Source organism: Manis pentadactyla, chromosome 12 (assembly GCF_030020395.1).
Source record: "Manis pentadactyla isolate mManPen7 chromosome 12, mManPen7.hap1, whole genome shotgun sequence".
Classification (NCBI taxonomy): domain Eukaryota; kingdom Metazoa; phylum Chordata; class Mammalia; order Pholidota; family Manidae; genus Manis; species Manis pentadactyla.
The window spans coordinates 80,376,213-80,394,012 of NC_080030.1; the positions used below are offsets into that span (position 1 = coordinate 80,376,213).

Genomic DNA, 17,800 nt, shown 5'->3' on the forward strand with positions numbered 1-17,800 from the left:
AGCTTTTCTTCTTCCTTCCTAATTACAACCCTTAAATAGAATTCATGCCTCATATCAAATTTACTGAGGATCATAATTCTTCCAAGTGGTAAAGATACCTCAAGACAAATGCTGGGCATAGAAGCCACAGGGCATAAATATGCAAAGAAGTAAAAAGCTAACCATTTCAAACAATAAGGCTTCTCTCTCACTTACCAACTTTACATTTCCCTGTATGGCCTCGGAAGTTGACTGGGTAGCCAGAGACGGGTAAGATTCCTCAAGGGAGGAACAAACTAAGACGGGCACAGTCGCAGGGGTCCATCAGGTGAGAAATTGTGGATCAACAGAGGTGAGGCTTAGAACCTCACCCCCCCTGTTCCGAGAGAAATCTTATGCATCCGTGGATGTTTTATTGCCCTTGTCTATCTTGGATTAACACATAGTCTACAGGCACACACCTGATCATCTACATTTGCTCTCTTACAACACTAAACTATGTTTTCTACCTTCATCTTGTATCTACCTACCACTTCAGCATTTTATTAAAAATAATAATAATATAGAGAGAAATGTGGTATCCACATATAAATCAAATATAAAATCAAATGAGTATTCATATTTGAACTGTTTATAGTTCATAATGCATGAGCAAAACCGAAAGTTTCTGTGATGAGTGTTCTTGTACTGTTCACCATGTAACTTATTCACTATGTAAGAATTTGTTCTCCATGTAAGAACTTGTTCGTTATGCTTCAGAAGATGGGAGACTGATGAAAATTAGACTTGGGGTGAATTAATGATTGTGCATTGAGCACTGACTCCCCTATACAGAATTTTATTTTTGTTAACAACCATTTGATCATAAATATGAGAGATGCCCTCACAAAAAAAAAAAAAGTGCACACTTCCAATTGTAAAATAAATAAGTAACCGGGATGTAATGTGTAGCATAAGGAATATAGTCAAAATATTGTAACAGCTTGGTATGGTGATAGCTGGTACCTAGAATTATCATGTATATAAATGTTGAATCACTGTGTTGTACCCCTGAAATTAATGTAATACTGTTTGTCAGCTTCCCTTCAATAAAAAATAATTATCTACCAAAAAAAAAAAAAAAAAAACTAAGGAACTTCTTAAAATAATTTGTTTCTGTGAAACACCTTCCCACCTTTTCCCCAGGCTAAGGAATGATGATGAGCTCTGGTTCAGCAGATAAGAAAGCGTGAAGCATTTCAAGAGGCGAACAAAGAGAAATGGTGATATGAAGTCACTCTGAGTGCTCGTGATTTAAGAATGTGTAGATCTCTCAGATAAGCAGTTAGTGGGATCCACTTAATCTTTGTTATACATTAAGAACAAGAACAAATATTCCAGGGACAGCTACGTTGTCTTTATCTGTCTTGCAAAACTGTGTAACCTTGTAGGCACCTCTCACTGCAGGGGCTCCTGACTGGGTCTAATGACCCAGTGGTTAGCACAAGGCTCATCACACTTGAGGGTTTGCTACTTGCAAGATTTTTTGTGATCAATTGAATCAAACAAGCTTTGCTAATATTGGTGTATACTCGCTTCATCAAGCTACTTTTGGCAAAATGATGTAAGATTGTGGTTTCTACTCAATTTAGTTGGTATTTAATAATGTTTTTCCACAGTCACTTTCAATGAAGTTGAAATGTTTTGACCCATGTGGCATCAAAGTCATAGACACTTGAAGCATAACTTGGACTCCCCTAACTGAAACAGCGAGCCTCTCTGCCGTCTCCCTTTACCCAGCTTTCCTTGTCTTGAGGTACTTATTACTTCCACAAATTATCTTTATAATATAGTATTTTATGACAAGATATAGTATTTCTTTTTTGTCTGCTTGCTTTCCTGAGAATCTAAGCTCCATGGGGGCATGGACTTTGTTTTATTGACCTTATGGGCACACAGTGTCCACAACTATGCCTGGCATGTCATAGGTGCACAATACATATCCGTTAAATTAATAAACTTTGAGATTGGTTTGCCAAACTGGGTGGCCAATAAAAGATTTCAACAGGATCCATCTACTCTAATTATAACACATGAGAATGAGCTCACAGAACCCACTTATTTATAGCAGTTCTGAGAGATACAAAAAATGGCCTGGATATTTGGTGTTTTACTATATGCTTCTGGTCCTATGCTTCTGATCCATGCCGACTTTGTCTGTTTGTTTTATGACTGTGTTAATCCCATCACTAGTATCCAAGAGCTTCCATGGAGTGATTAAGTGCCTGGGCTTTGGAGTGAGCATATATGGGCTCAAAACCCAGCTCTGTGTTTTATGCTGTGACTGAAATACTCACCTAACCTGTGTGGCTCATCAGGATCCTTATATATAAATATAATAGTAAGAGTTCCCTCAGGCTTTTTGGAGGATTAAGATAGATAATACATGAAAGTACATAGAACAAGGCCCAGAGTACAGGTAAAAATAAATAGTACCTGTTATACGTATTTTGACTGTCATGTGGATTACTATTTCTAGGGTTTCTGCTTGCCTTTTTTATTTTCCTATTTCTTTCCTTAAATCATTTTCAAACACCGTATCATGTTTTTCTTGCCTTATGCAGAGTTATTGTTGAGACGTGCATCATTATATCTCTACTGGGACTCCGTCACCCAAAGGCTTCCTGCAGACCCTCCAACCACTGAGGCAAACTGCTCTAGTGACCCTCTTGTCTTGCTTTGCCATTGTCTATAGAAGGGCAAACTAGTAGTGCCTGACAGAGTGGGGGAGAGAACTGGCAATACACAACTACACGCAGTCGCCAAAGCTTGTTTCTCAGGCTTATATCCTCTGTAGCAGTGATTCTCTACTGGGGTTGATTTTGGACAACAGGGAAATGTCTGTAGACATTTTAGTTGTCACAACTTGGGGAGGAGACTACTGGCCGCTGGTGGGTAGAGGCCAGGGATGCTGTTAAGCACCCTCTGAGACAGGGACCATAGATGTAGTCAGAATAGAGTGAAGGTCTCAGGAGGGGGCAGGGCAGGATATTTGCAGTCAGAGCAATGCAAGGAAATCCCCCTGCTAAAACTCTATGTTAAACATTAAACTCTAGAATCATTCTTCAGTGAAATCAGTTAATGTTCCCCAGATAAAGAAGAGTAGCACGTTTTATTATGCAAATCATTTGTAACCATGTGTAAGATTCACTTTAGCATACTAAGAGGCCCAGGCCTATGTGCTGTCTTTCCTCCTTCAGATCTGACAAGGTGATTTTGCAAACTGAGCAACTAACTTAGCATGCAGACCCAGCTGAAGATGGCTTGGTAAAAGGCTGGAAGAATTCCATCTTAAAGATAAGATTGCATTTTAACACTCAGGAAGTTCAAGAGGCAGGATTCTTTAGCAATACCTCAGCCCACCTTGGGGGCTGGGCAGGCAGCCTTTTGATATGCTCCCAGACCAAGGCGCCGGTGTCCCAGAGAGAAATGAAGGTGGGAAATTCCTTATGTTAATTTTTAATATTCAGGGACCACTTAACAAGTCCCCACCCCTAAGTTTTTTCATGTTCTCGAAAAATTCTCGACTGCCTATAAAACCCCCTAGACAACACACCACTACGGACTCTCTTATCCCCTCCTGGCGTGAGCCGGGAGCTCTGTCCTTTCACTTTATCTCTAAATAAAAGCCTGTACCTTGCTCTCCTACCTTGACTGTTTGTGAAGCTCATTCTTCGGCTCTGTAAACAAGAACCCCGGCATCACCTCCACTATGCTGCACTGAACCAGAATCTGTCACCCCAAAATATGCCCTTTTGGCATGAGGATTGTTTGGAGCTAAAGACAATTGAGAACCAGCAGAGTCAGGAAAAGCTCTTTACCACCCCTTAACTACCTAAAAATAAAGTATAAATTTCCTGTTTTGTGAAGGAAATTTACATTTATAAGGACTTTTCCATTTGTGAAGATGTCTCTGTAGTAGGGAGAGAGCTGTTCTGTTAGGGTCCAGGACTCCGGGGTTTCCCCAGAAAGCAAACCACATGGACACGGAGATGTAAATCCAAGCAAAGTCTTTATTCAGCCAGCTAGCTGGGGCCGACAGCATCTCCCCTGACACGCAGGCCGAGTCCGAGCTGCCGACCCCTAGGCAACTTTAGGTATGGATTATATAGGGTTTTCACAGCCGTTGCACCGAAGCCCGCGCATTTCTACAACCAATAATTTTAAAACACATTCTATGTATTCTATATTTTAACCACAGGAGTTGAAACGAGAAGCCCCGGTTACCTAACCGCTTCCCGTAATCTCTAGCTCACACAAGCGTGTCTACATGACTTATCATGGGTTACGTCCCGAGGCTACTGCCCACCTCAGGTTATCTAACTTAGGGCAGGCGTGTTAGCTTCGGGCAGTTTCTACGAAAACTGGGTGGCTCTTGCTCTAGGGTTTAGCTAGGTTTTATTAGTTCTTTTTCCTGACTTTTGCTGCTCTTTGCACTTCTTTACAGTTCCAGGAGACTATTCTTGCCATCTGAGAAACTCTTCTTTGCATAACCAGACAACACTTAATTTACTATGCATTTCCTTCCCTCCTTTCTCATAATTCTTCTCCCTGCCCAGAAGCCCAAACTCCCTTTCTTTCATTAGCCTAAGATGGTATATAAATCTCAATCATCTGACCACCTCCTTGAGTTCTCATTTCTTTCTGAAACTCCTGTGTGGATGTATGTAATTAAACTATATATTCTCTTGTTAATTTGTCTTTTTTCTCCATTTGATTTGTAAGCCCCTGCCATTGAACCTAGAAGGGAAGATGGAAAAAGATTTTTCCTCCCTATAGCACAGGACAGTCTCCTACAACACTTATCCAACCCAAAATGAAAATGGTGCTGAGGTTGAGAAATCCTACTCAAAGCTAACACACAGCAATCTAAAGCATGACAAGTGAGCATGGTGTTTGGGAGCTGAGCAGCTTAAGAGAAGCCTTGCTAATTCTCTATGACTGTGAGTCTTGGTCATATCACTAAGAAGTTCAGTGTTTCAAACTGTGCTTAATGAAAGGACTCTGCAGCATCAAACACTGGGTTTTATTTCCATGTCAGTCACCAGTTACAGAGCTAGAGTGCTACGCCACTGCTTTGCTGGTAGGACACGTGTTTTGGTTACACTACCAGGAAGAAGAAACCATGAAAAGATCATCAATCACAATGCCAACTGACACCTGCATTGAGTGTTAGGAAATTAGGGGTCACAAAACTTGGGTTTCTTTGACGGAAGAGGTATTAGGTGATCAGTAGGCCAGGATAACGTCAATAGGCTTTCAAAGCAGCAAGTATAGGTGCAAATTCACACTGGCATTCTTATGCAGAGCAAGACAGAAGGATCAGCCTCTCAGCCTCCCCAGCTGGGCTTGGAGCTGTGTGCTCACAGGCCAGTCCCAAACCTCTGGCAAACGAGGAGCTGGAGGAGCTTGTCGGTGCTCCACAGGATTCCCTCTAGCTTTATCATTCTCATTCAATGGTTTCTCCACCTTCTGCTCTCATACACAGGGATTAAGATAACTGTAACAGGATGCCAGTGAGACATATTTACTGATTTGTAGCAGTATTTGGTAAAGAAAATGCAGACCAAAAGGGACACGTGCAGGTTTGCATAGATGCAAAAACTTTTAATTTGATAATCACTCATTTAACAAACACTTATTGAGCATTTTTGAATAAGGAATACAAAAGTCTGTACTTCTTTTTTTTAAATTTGTTTTAAATGAACCTGAGAAGTTATTTGTATGTTTATTTCCTTGGACTATCAGCAGTGAGCATTTAGTTTCATCAGGTAAGTCCCTCACTGCATTCCACATAGGACAGATGGGTCTCCACCAGCTAATATCCTTCCCGGTGGTGCTGACACAGCACAAATGTGAATATTTCTCTCTGTGGGAAACAGACTTAGCAACTAACTTCTTAACTATATTAACTGTAACTACGTTATCTAACTTCTATACTTATCTTGGCCTGCTACTACACAACTTTCTTCCCAGATGTGGTTCTTCAAATATTTTAAGTTAACTCTTAGGGAAAAATATGCAAACAGGAAAACTCAAAACTTGAATTCAACCATCCCATTCTGCAGCTCCGGCTCTTGCCTCTAGTTGTTGCCCACAGGGCCCACTGCTGGCCTGTGCTGTGCTCCGTGCTGCAGAGCTGTCTGCCCAGGAGAGGAATGCCTCAGCTTCAACAGTCACACCTTCAAAAAGGCCACCTGGAAGAGAATGAAAAACCCAAGATGCTTTGTTTATACAGCATGATGAAATGGCTGAACACACTTCAAATCAGAAATCAGGTGAATCTGGTCAATAAGGATGCATGCTGACCTAAAAAGAAATGATCCTTATTCGGGTCTGACATTGACATTTTACAGCAGAAGCCGATTGGTCCTTTTGTAATGAACCATGTAGCAATTAAAATGATTCACATGCACTTTAAAGAAAAAAAAACAGTTTTAATTGGCACTGAAGTTGTATTGCTGTAATCTAGACCTCTTTCCTATTGGTTTGAACTAGTGTTTGAACCTTCCATGTGCAGAGTTCTTATTCCTGAAGATTGCTGAGCAATTCCAATTCCTCCTCACTATCAGTGATCACACAAGCCTCTCCTCAGGTCACGCCAATGATCTTAATCACAGTCAACTGTGCTTGTCAGCAGCAATTACTCTTAAAACACTGTGTGTAGAGAGGGAGCCAAGATGGCGGCTGTAAGAATATAGTAATTTATCCTCCATTAGCCCCATGGTCTCAAGCACATAAGCCAGTGAGAATTATGCCTGCGCTTGCCTGGGGCTTGACTGGGCTTACCCCACCTTATCTCTAAACATCCTGACCCTCCCCCAAAGCAACAGGCCAAGAGGATCCACCACAATAAAATGCACCACGCTGCTGCCCTCTCTCTCTGTCTCTCTGCCTCTCTCTGTCTCTCTCACTCTACTGCTCGCTCTCTCTGTGTCTCTGTCTCTCTCTCGCTGCCCTCTCTTTGTCTCTGTCTGTCCTGCTTCCCTCTCTGCTGCTCCCTCTCTCTCCCCCCCCAACCCTGTCTGGGGCAGCCACTTTCTCTTTGAGATAATAAAATCTCTTGCATGGGCTCGTGTCTCCTGAGTCATTCTGGGAAAGGAGGGTTGTGTAAGACCCAACAGCCTTATTCCAGTCTGTGCTTTCCCCCCAGTGAGGAGACGAAGGCCACGGCAGATCGATGCAACAAGCAAGAGGTTTATTGTTATTCCAGCTAGCTGGGGTCCAAGTGTCTGACCCGTACAGCGGGTTTCAACAAGGACCCCGAGCACTCAAAACCAAGGGTTTATATAGCATTTTCAAAACACTTAACTCTTAGTAATTTTCCACAGCTGCACATTATCTTTGCAAGACATACATCCTGGGGTTAAGCAAGAGCAAGATAAGACCACTCCTCAATTGTTAGGGAGGTTCTGCACGATAAGCTTGGTATGTAGGATTAACCGACCAAGGTTAGCTGACCGAAGGCCACAGCTGCCCCCATCCCGGTGTTCATGATTAACTTGTTTTCCAAGGCCTTACCCAGTTCCAGTTTTTTTTCTTTTAAGTCACAACTTCAGAAAACTGCTTCTAGGCCCTTAAGATGGCTACTCTTATGCTAACTTATTCTCATTCTTACATTCCCCTCTTCTTCTTGTAACTATTTCAATCATGAAATTAGAGGTCATCTGTTTAGTAGTGCAATAGGGGAAAGGCACAATATGAACGGCACAGTCTTAGCTTTTGAGGGTTGTCTTTGTCCAGCTGACGTGGTTATCTTGGAATAGAGTTTTTGAGAATGGTGCGTGGGTCAGCTAAACGGCGTTGGTGTCTCTGGACGCGCACTTGGTCACTTTAGGGGTCTTCTGGTGATTTTTAAGCTGGAGAGGATTCTCAGTAGGTTGGGCTCTCCACGTGAGATGGTCGTCAGCTGTCTCGGCTGAGACAACGGGTTTCACATGAGATGCGTGGATCCAGGCGGCAATCCTGTCAACTTTGACTGCTGTTGGGGTGGTCAGTAACACTAAGTAGGGTCTTTTCTACCGTGGCTCAAGGGTCTGCGTTTGGTGTCACTTTACAAACACAAAGTCTTTAACTTGGAACGGGTGGGCTGCTCCTGAAGTGCCGGGCTCATAGACTGCTTTTAGTTGGGTCTACACTTCCCTTTCGACTGCCTGGAGAGCTTTTAACTTATTATATAAATCGCGGTTGTCAGTCTGGGTAACGGGGAAGGGGTCTTTGAATATTAAAGATAATTTCTTTCCTTGATTTTTCTCTGGGACACTGGCGCCTTGGTTCGGGTGCACATCAAAATATTGCATGCCCAGCCTATAAGGTGGGCTGAGATATTGTCTATTTGCTAAAGAATCTTGCTTTTTACTATGCCGTCTACAGCTGGGTCTGCGTGCTAAGTCAATTGCTCAGCTTGCAAAATTACCTAGTCAGATCTGAAGGAGGAAAGACAGCACACAGGCCCGGGCCCTCCAGTATGCCAAAGCGAATCTCATACACGATTACAAATGACTAGCATAACAAAACATGTGCTACTCCTCTCTATCTGGGGATCATTAACTGATCTCACTGAAGAATGATTCTAGAGTTCCATGTTCAACATAGTTCCAGTAGGGGGGAGTTCCAGCATGTAGTTACATTGCTCTGATTGCAAATATCCCGCCCCGCCTCTTCCAGAGGCTCTCACTTTATTCTGTCTAAGCCTATGGTCCCTGTCTCATTCTCTCCTCTACAGGTAGAGACTCTAGCTGCTGCTAGGGAAAAGGGGTGATGACCGCTCTGGCTGCTTCGTGCTGAGAAGGGGGCGCAGTAAAGGGTGCAGCTAGGTCTCTATCACTGGTCAGTTGAGAGGGCCTCAGAAGGCTAGCGCTTCTATTCTGGGTTTTGTTTCTATTACTCTTTGCAGTTTTGTGGCTTCTAGGCAAGATAAAACAAATTGTGTTATTAGGTTATGTAACAACATCTGGAGTTGGATTTTCTATTCTGGAAGGAGGCTGCGTTATTGAAACAATACTTTAAAATCACTTTCATTTTTATTAGAAGTAACCAGGTTAAGAAAATAATTAACAGCTGGCTTGATTATTTGCACAAGTGCAGCAAGAAGAGCAATTGATTACACAGGCTCTTTTAAATATGCTTTGCTGGAACTTTTTGCAAGGAACCTCAGATTGAACTTTTAAAGGCCTCTTGAGGCCAGAGCCAAGCCAGACCTGCCATCAGGCTTTGCCTGCAGTACCTGTAGATTTGGATGAATTCCTCTCTTCTCGAGGTCTCTGCACCTGCCAGGAAGCGACCTTCTTTACTCACCTGGTAAGGCTGCTGGGAACTCTGCAAGCAAGGTACCAGGCTAGTTCTTCCAAGGGGCTTTGTTGGCCCTATAAAGTCAATCTTAGTTCCTTAAAGTTGTTCACATCTGAGTCCATGCACATATCTCTCAAGTATGACATTCCAGCCAAAGCCCTGGCAGTATAACCAGTGTTCTTAATTAGTCTTCTCACAAGGAAAGCAGATTCTTACTAAACTCATGCAAATAAACATACTGCCATGGAATACAAAAACAGTCACTGAAAGTTTTTAAACTCTGTAGGGATCAGGTAGAGAAGGATGTCTCAGTTCTGCTTATAAAGACAGCCATCTACCAAACTGTTGTCAGCTTAAGAGAACAAGCTCAAAACACTCTATCAGCAACATTCGAAACAAAAAGACACAAAGCCATTTTCTTTAGTTTATGTAATCTTATGTAACTAATACCTGTTCTGCTAAAATCCAGTTCTTTACCAGTCCAGGAACAACAAAACAGTGACTATAAATGACAAAAAACTTACAAATGACAATGGTCAAAGATCCGATGAGAGCCCACTGTAAGACAGTTGACATAAGGAAATTCTGATATTTCTGTAATACAAAACATTCAGTAACAAAGTTTAGCATTATTCTCTTTGACAGTGCTTTCCTGGTAAATATATATATATATATATATATATATATATATATATATATATATATATATATCAGATAAATAAGCCAAATTAGTCAAATACTTTCTCTAATGAGAAAAAATTCTTCTGACATGTTCTAGGGGCCCTCTGGAAAATATCAGAGTTAACTAGAGGTAAAAGCACTTCTTTGCATTTAATTCTTTTAGAACTGTCTATCATTACACATTTATTGTCTATATACCCAGCACAGTAAACGAGATATCTTAAAAAGGTGGGGCAGCAGGGGAGACTGCTGCTGTCAGTTTTTAAAGACAATATATATAAAGTCAAAATAATCTAGGTTACCAAGCATTCTTGAGAGAATGGTAGCAGATGGTAGATTCTTCTGCTTTCATCTTCAGGAGGGGAAAAAAGCTACAATAAGAATGCACATTTAGCTGAAAGAACTGTCTAAACTCAAGGCAGAGTATAATATCACTAGGCATACAAAAGACCTGTTAGAGATACATACAAAGAATGAATATGGCTATAGTCAAATTCAACTTAAAAGTTTAAGCAGAATCTCAAATTTAAATGTCTCTTTCCTTCACACAGATATTCAGATTTGACTAGAAATATGCTTTGAGATGAAAGAGATCAGGCATTTTACCTCTTCATTTAGGGACTGAGAAATGATGACCTTTGGCTTTCTAACCAGCCATTTCATTCATGGCGTCAATAGTGGGTTGTGGTGACATGGAAATATATGCTGGATATTTGGATGGTTTAAAGATTATATACAATCAATAGCTTACAAACAGTGAAAATAATAAGAACATAACTCAGCATAAGTGTCCAAGACCAGATACAAAAAAGCAGAGAAAGTGCTTAAGTCTACAGGTCTTCCCTGAAAGCTTCAAGAACGTTTTATTCTTTAATAGTAGATAGAGCTTTTAATAGAATTTGCATAGCAGCTTATAAGATCATTTGCATTAAAAAATATGGAGAGTCCTCCATGTTTTTTAAAACATACAAACATATCCACAGCATATAAATTAAACAAGAAGACCTGGTGGTTCTCAAAAAAATCTATTACAACCTTTCTCAAAAGTGGTCACACGTTTGTCCATCTAAACCTTTACAGTGAAACCTGTTTTTCTGGGAGAAACATAATCTTGTCCAGATTCTACACAGTTTAATTTTTAAGAATAAATTTTGGTTTGTTAACTAAGTGCATTTAATCAGCTAAAAAAAAAGCTTTGTTACTATTCTGCTTAGGAGGATAAATTAAGAAAACAAATAATCAGTAACAACTTTAATCATTTGTTGGTTAGAGAGATTTTTCTACTAGTAAAAATATAAGGAATAAATAATTCAATTTCTCATGCCATGCAATCATTTTCAACAACAAAATATTTCAAAGGCAAATAAAGATTACACAGTTGTTAACAAACTTTAGCTTTTAGTCTTTTTAATATTAAGATTTCATTTTTTAAAAAAATATTCTGGCAACTCACTGAGACTTTAAGCATGAGAAACTGCTTTGAAAAAACAATTAGAGAACCCTTTGCAATCTTTCAACATTAAGAGCAGACTAACAGTTAAAGAAACCTGTTTTTTGTTTTTCTTTTTAACTGGAAACAAAATTCTAATTTTGCTGTGCACTTGATATCAAGACTCACTTGCTTTAATTTCACATAGCATGACTATATCTGTAAGAATATAGTAATTTATTCTTCATTTGCCCCATGGTCTCAAGCACATAAACGGGTGAGAATTATGCCTGGGCTTGCCTGGGTTTGTCCCGCCTTATCTCTAAACATCTTGACCCTCCTCCAAAGCAACAGGCTGAGCGGATCCGCTACAACAAAAGGCACCACGCTGCTGCACCACACTGCTCTCTCTTTGTCTCTGTCTCTCCGTCCCTCTCTAACAAACAGCTGCACTTTAGAACAAAGCCACTTTCTTTTATCAAAAAACACATTCTTTAGCATGCAGACGAGTTTCCATTCTTTATACCTTCTCTTATTAAAACATACATCTTTTAGCACAGAGAAATGTTTTCCTTATTTAAGTAGTTTTCATTAGAACTTAAAATCATTTGATACTTTAACTTTCAGTGAACACTGAAAAACAGGCCACCGTAAACGGTTACACTAGCATTCTTCATCTATGAATATATATTATCATTTTTGGAAATGTGCTTTACAACACAATTTCTCATTAGGCACAAAATATGTCTATATAACTTAGCAAACTTTAAAAATTTTGGTTACCACAAAAATTCTCAAGCTGTTTGCATACATACACACTGTTATACATTAATACAGTATTATTATTAAGATGTTTATTTGCTACACTTGTTTACTTATTTTTAGCAACTATGCCAGATTACTTAGAAAACTTTTACTAAACATTAGACAAAGTCAAGCTTTTCTTCAAGCATCTTCTTGAAATGTTTAACAGGTAACATCAACTTAAATGACTTTAAGTAAACTTTGGCAGCTGATAACCACAAGGACATGCCTGCCTCAGGCAAACTCAAATTAGCATTAATGCTTAACATTTTCCATCAGATTTTCTGGAAGTTTTAGAATGCCCAATTTTCACAAGTGCTTGTCTTTAAATCAATTTCATTAATACCATCCGGAGGTAGAAAGATATTTTCATTTACACACTTAGACACACAAATATACAGACTGAGACATAATGATAAGGTTCCCTCCGGCAGCCAGCCAACGTTAAAGGATGGCCACTTGAGGTGCAGAAAACACGAAATTTTCTCTTCCTGATGTCCGTGCTCAAATTGTGAGCTCTCTCTCTAACGTCTGAGAAAAATGGTCTGTCATGAGAGACAAGGGGGTCGTCTGCGTCTGTCCCATTTATTCTGTGAAAAAGACTAAGACAAACACGACAAACAACAACCAGGCGCCTACAGAGAAGAATCTGCCACGGCCGCAGAGACAAACCTGAAAGTTAAGTTGAGAGCCTGTCGGACTGCAGCGGCAGCCGACTTTCCTCACAGATGAGGACCTCGTCCTCCAGACGGGGGCAAGGGACGTCTCCCAAGACCCCTGGTCGGCGACCTGCCAGCACGTCCGCCTAACTCTATGCCAACCCAGACATAGATTGGCGCTCCCACAGGCTTTATACAGGTTTCAGGCTTGTTCGCGAACAAAAACACTGGGTGCGCTCACCAGCTGGTAAGGCACTTTCTGATTAAACACAGAACGTTCTTACAGGTTTGACAAGAGACACACGGACACAAACACAGTAATACCTGGCCAGGGCAAGCCTCCGATCCTTGGCTTGTCGTTCCTCCGGGGGGGCACGCGATCCTGGACGAGCCCCCAAATGTAAGACCCAATGGCCTTATTCCAGTCTGCGCTTCACCCCCAGTGAGGAGACGAAGGCCACGGCAGATCGATGCAACAAGCAAGAGGTTTATTGTTATTCCAGCTAGCTGGGGTCCAAGTGTCTGACCCGTACAGCGGGTTTCAACAAGGACCCCGAGCACTCAAAACCAAGGGTTTATATAGCATTTTCAAAACACTTAACTCTTAGTAATTTTCCACAGCTGCACATTATCTTTGCAAGACATACATCCTGGGGTTAAGCAAGAGCAAGATAAGACCACTCCTCAATTGTTAGGGAGGTTCTGCATAATAAGCTTGGTATGTAGGATTAACCGACCAAGGTTAGCTGACTGAAGGCCACAGCTGCCCCCATCCCGGTGTTCATGATTAACTTGTTTTCCAAGGCCTTACCCAGTTCCAGTTTTTTTCTTTTAAGTCACAACTTCAGAAAACTGCTTCTAGGCCCTTAAGATGGCTACTCTTATGCTAACTTATTCTCATTCTTACAGTTGTGGCGAGATACTCTTTCATTGGTGCGGTGACTTCGGATGAGGCCCTCCCATTGACATTGCTCTTCCTCTGGGAACCTGAGCTGCTCTGGGAACCCTCACTGCCCAAACCTCCTCCACGGGCTCACTGTCCATTGCCCCAGTTGTTCGTCCTCTTGCCCAACACCGGCCTTCGATTTGGTGAGTCTCCCCTTCATGGTCGACTTAAATGTCTCTTTGGAACCTGGGAAGTGACCGTTGAGTGTCCAGCACCCTCAAGGGCTCCTCTGGAACAGGGGCACCCCCAACCACGACTTTCAGGGTCATGGTTGATCCCCAAAGTTGACCCTTCTCTGCCTCCCCATGGTGAGAATACTCATCCACTGAGGCCCGGTCTCCCTTTATCTATATTTCTACTCGACTCAAAAACTCCTGGTACCAGGTACCAAGCCTCCCTGGCGTTTTCACCTCAACCCCACAGTTGGAGGTGGTGACGATCCCCTAACTGTGCCTGGTCTTCTCTGCGACCTTATCAATTGCTCAGGGATGCCTCAGTGACTTCTGAACGATCTCGTTCTCACCATGGGATCTGGCCCCTACATTCCCGCAGATTCACTGCTAGGGTGCTTACTCAATGATCTAAAGCCCTGCCACCTCACTCCAGACCTCAAACCTTTTAAGCTCATTCACTACTGTAATGAGATCTGGCCACAGTATTCTGCAGACAATCAGTCTAAATGGTCCCCCAATGGCTCTTTAGATCCTAAAATTTTCCACAACTTATACAACTTCTGTGAGCGTACGGGCAAATGGAAAGAGATCCCATATATCCAGGCTTTCTCCTACCTCCGAACCAAGCTCTCTGTCTCCCCTGCAATCCTAAACACCTACTACCTGCCTTAAAGGTCACACTCCTAAGCTTTTTTCACATTCCCAAATATTCTCAACTGCCTATAAAACTCCTAGACAATGCACCACCACAGGCTCTCTTGTCCCCTCCTGGCTCACGCCAGGAGCTTTGTTCTCTCACTGTATCATTACGTCTCAATCTGTATGTTTGTGTCTAAGTGTGTAAATGAAGTATATTTTTCTACCTCCGGATGGTACTAATAAAAATTGATTTAGGGACAAGCGCTTGTAAAAATTGGACATTCTAAAATTTCCAGAAAATTCTAATAGAAGATATTAAGCGTTAATGCTAATTTAAGTTGAACTGAATAGACATGTCCTTGTGGTTATCAGCTGCCTAAGTTTACCTAAAGTCATTTAAGTTGATGGTATCTGTTAAATCTTTCAAAGAAAAATGCTTAAAGTGAAGTGTAGCTTTGTCTAATGTAACTATTTAAGCAAGTGCCTTAAAACTTATAACAGCTTCCCAAAATCAAATTCAAAAAGGTGCTTTTTACCTCTAATTCACTCTGATATTTTCCAGAGGGCCCCTGGAATATGTCAGAGCAATTTTTTCTCATTGGAGAAAGTATTTGGCTAATTTGACTTATTTATCTGATATATAATTACCTGCTTAATTACCTGGAAGGCAGTATCACAGAGAATGATGATACTTTGTTACTAAATGTTTTGTGTTTCAGAAATATCCAAATTTCCCTATGACAACTGTCTTACAGTAAGCTCTCATCAGATCTTTAACCATTGTCATTTGTAAGTCTTTTGTCATCTATACTCACTGTTTCATTACTCCTAAACTAGTAAAAATTAGACTTCAGCAGAACAGGTATTAGTTACATAGGATTAAGTAAGCTAAGGAAGATGATTTGGTGGCTTTTTGTTTCAAATGTTGTTGATAAAGTGTTTTAAGCTTTTTCTCTTAAGCTGACAACAGTTCAGTAAATGACTGCCTTTATAAGCAGAATTGAAACTTTATCTTTCTCTCTACCTGATCCCTCCAGAATTTAAAAACTCTCAGTGACAATTTTTATATTTCATTGCAGTATGTTTATTTGCATAAGTTCAATAACAATCTGCTTTCCTTGTAAGAGGACCAATTAAAAACACTGGTTATATTACCAAGGCTTTGACTAGAACGTCATACCTGAGAGACATGTGTGTAAACTCAGATATGAACAGACAGCTTTAAGGAACTAAGATTGACTTTATAAAGCCAACAAAGCCCCTTAGAAGAACTGGCCTGGTACCTTGCTTACAGATTTCCCAGCAGCCTTACCAGGTGAGTAAGGAAGGTCACTTCCTGACAGGTGCAGGAACCTCAGGAATGTCTTGAGAACCTCAAGAAGAGAGGAACTCACTCAAATCTTACAGGTACTGCAGGCACAACCTGATGGCAAGTCTGGCTTGGCTTTCTGGCCTCAAGAAGCACTTAAAAGTTCAATCTGAAATTCCTTACAAAAAGTTCCAGCAAAGCACATTTAAAGGAGCCTATGTAATCAATTGCTCTTCTTGCTGCACTTATGTAAATAATCAAGCCAAGCGTTACTTATTTTCTTAACCTGGTTACTTCTAAAAAAATGAGAGTGATTTTAGAGAAAAGTATTGTTTCAATAATGCAGTCTTATCTATAGTAAATCCTAATACTAGTCATTGAGATGTAAACTTGAACCTGAATTCTAGTTTCCCCATGTAACCTGGCTACGATTCTCAATTAGACTCTTCATATTTCTAGTTCTCATATTCAGCCATGCATTCTTAATCTCGTCAAGATTGTCTTTCCAGAATGGAAATTCCAACTCCAGAAGTTGCTACTTAACCTAACAATTTGTTCTCTCTTGCCTAAAAGCCACAAAACTGCAAATAGTAATTGAAATAAAACCTAGAATAGAAGTGCCAACCTTCTGAGGCCCTCTCAACTGACCAGTGATGGAGACCTAGCTGCACCCTTTACTGCGCCCCTTCTCAGCATGAAACAGCCAGAGCGGTCATCACCCCTTTTGACTAACAGCAGCTAGAGTCTCCATCTGTAGAGGGGGAATGAAACAGGGATCATAGGCTTAAAATAAGGTGAGAGCCTCTGAAAAAAGCAAGGCAGGATATTTGCAGTCAGAGCAATGTAAAACTACATGCTAGGAAACCCCCCTACTAAAACTATTTTGAACATTAAGCTCTAGAATCATTCTTCAGTGAGATCAGTTAATGTTCCCAGATAAAGAAGAGTAGCACATGTTTTATTATGCTAATCATTTGTAATTGTGTATAAGATTAACTTTAGCATACTAAAAGGCCCAAGCCTATGTGCTGTCTTTCCTCCTTCAGATCTGACAAGGTAATTTTGCAAACTGAGCAACTAACTTAGCATGCAGACCCAGCTGCAGATGACATAGTAAAAGGCAGGATTCTTTAGCAAATAGACAATACCTCAGCCCACCTTGGGAGCTGAGCAGGCAACCTTTTAGATATGCTCCCAGACCAAGACGCCAGTATCCCAGAGAAAAATCAAGGCAGGAAATTTTTTATGTTAATTTTTAATATTCAGAGAACACTTAACAAGTCCTTCCCCAAGGCTTTAGGGATAGTCCCCACCTTTTTGGACAGGCTCTAACACAGGACCTCAAATTCCTTACTCTCTCAAGCTCCACCCTCCTTCAATATGTAGATGATCTCCTGTGCAGTCCCTCCCTACAAACCTCTCAACAGGATACTATTTTCCTTTGAAACTTTCTCTCAGAACACAGCTATCGAGTTTCACCCTGCAAAGTTCACCTGTCTGCCGCTCAGGTCACATACCTGGGAGTTCAGCACTCCCCGCGCTGCAAGGCCATTACCATAGACAGGAAAATCCTTCTCCAAACCATGCCCATTCCAAACACCAAGAAACACCATCCCTAACTCCCAAATGGCAAGGACCATACACAGTAATCCTTTCCATACCAACTGCAGTTAAACTCCAGGGTCTTCCCCTCTAGATACACAACTCCCACCATAAGTCGTTTGTCTCCCTTTATTCCCCTCCCACCAAATCTCCCACAGGTTCCTACTCCTCCACCCTGATGGGACCTCTCACTCTCCACATTTCAGGCTGCTCATCTCCACTTCCAATCATCACTGAAGAAGTTTCTGC

The 17,800-nt window shown here is 41.1% G+C and overlaps 1 long non-coding RNA gene across 1 annotated transcript in view; it reads right to left on the reverse strand.

The window, feature by feature from the left end:
* Positions 1–5,609: 5,609 nt before the first annotated feature.
* LOC130679830 (uncharacterized) overlaps positions 5,610–17,800 on the reverse strand; it is a 42,025-nt gene continuing 29,834 nt past the window's right edge. The window contains exon 3 of the long non-coding RNA XR_008992787.1: positions 5,610–6,215. This is a non-coding gene — a long non-coding RNA (uncharacterized LOC130679830). The remainder of the gene's footprint in view (positions 6,216–17,800) is intronic.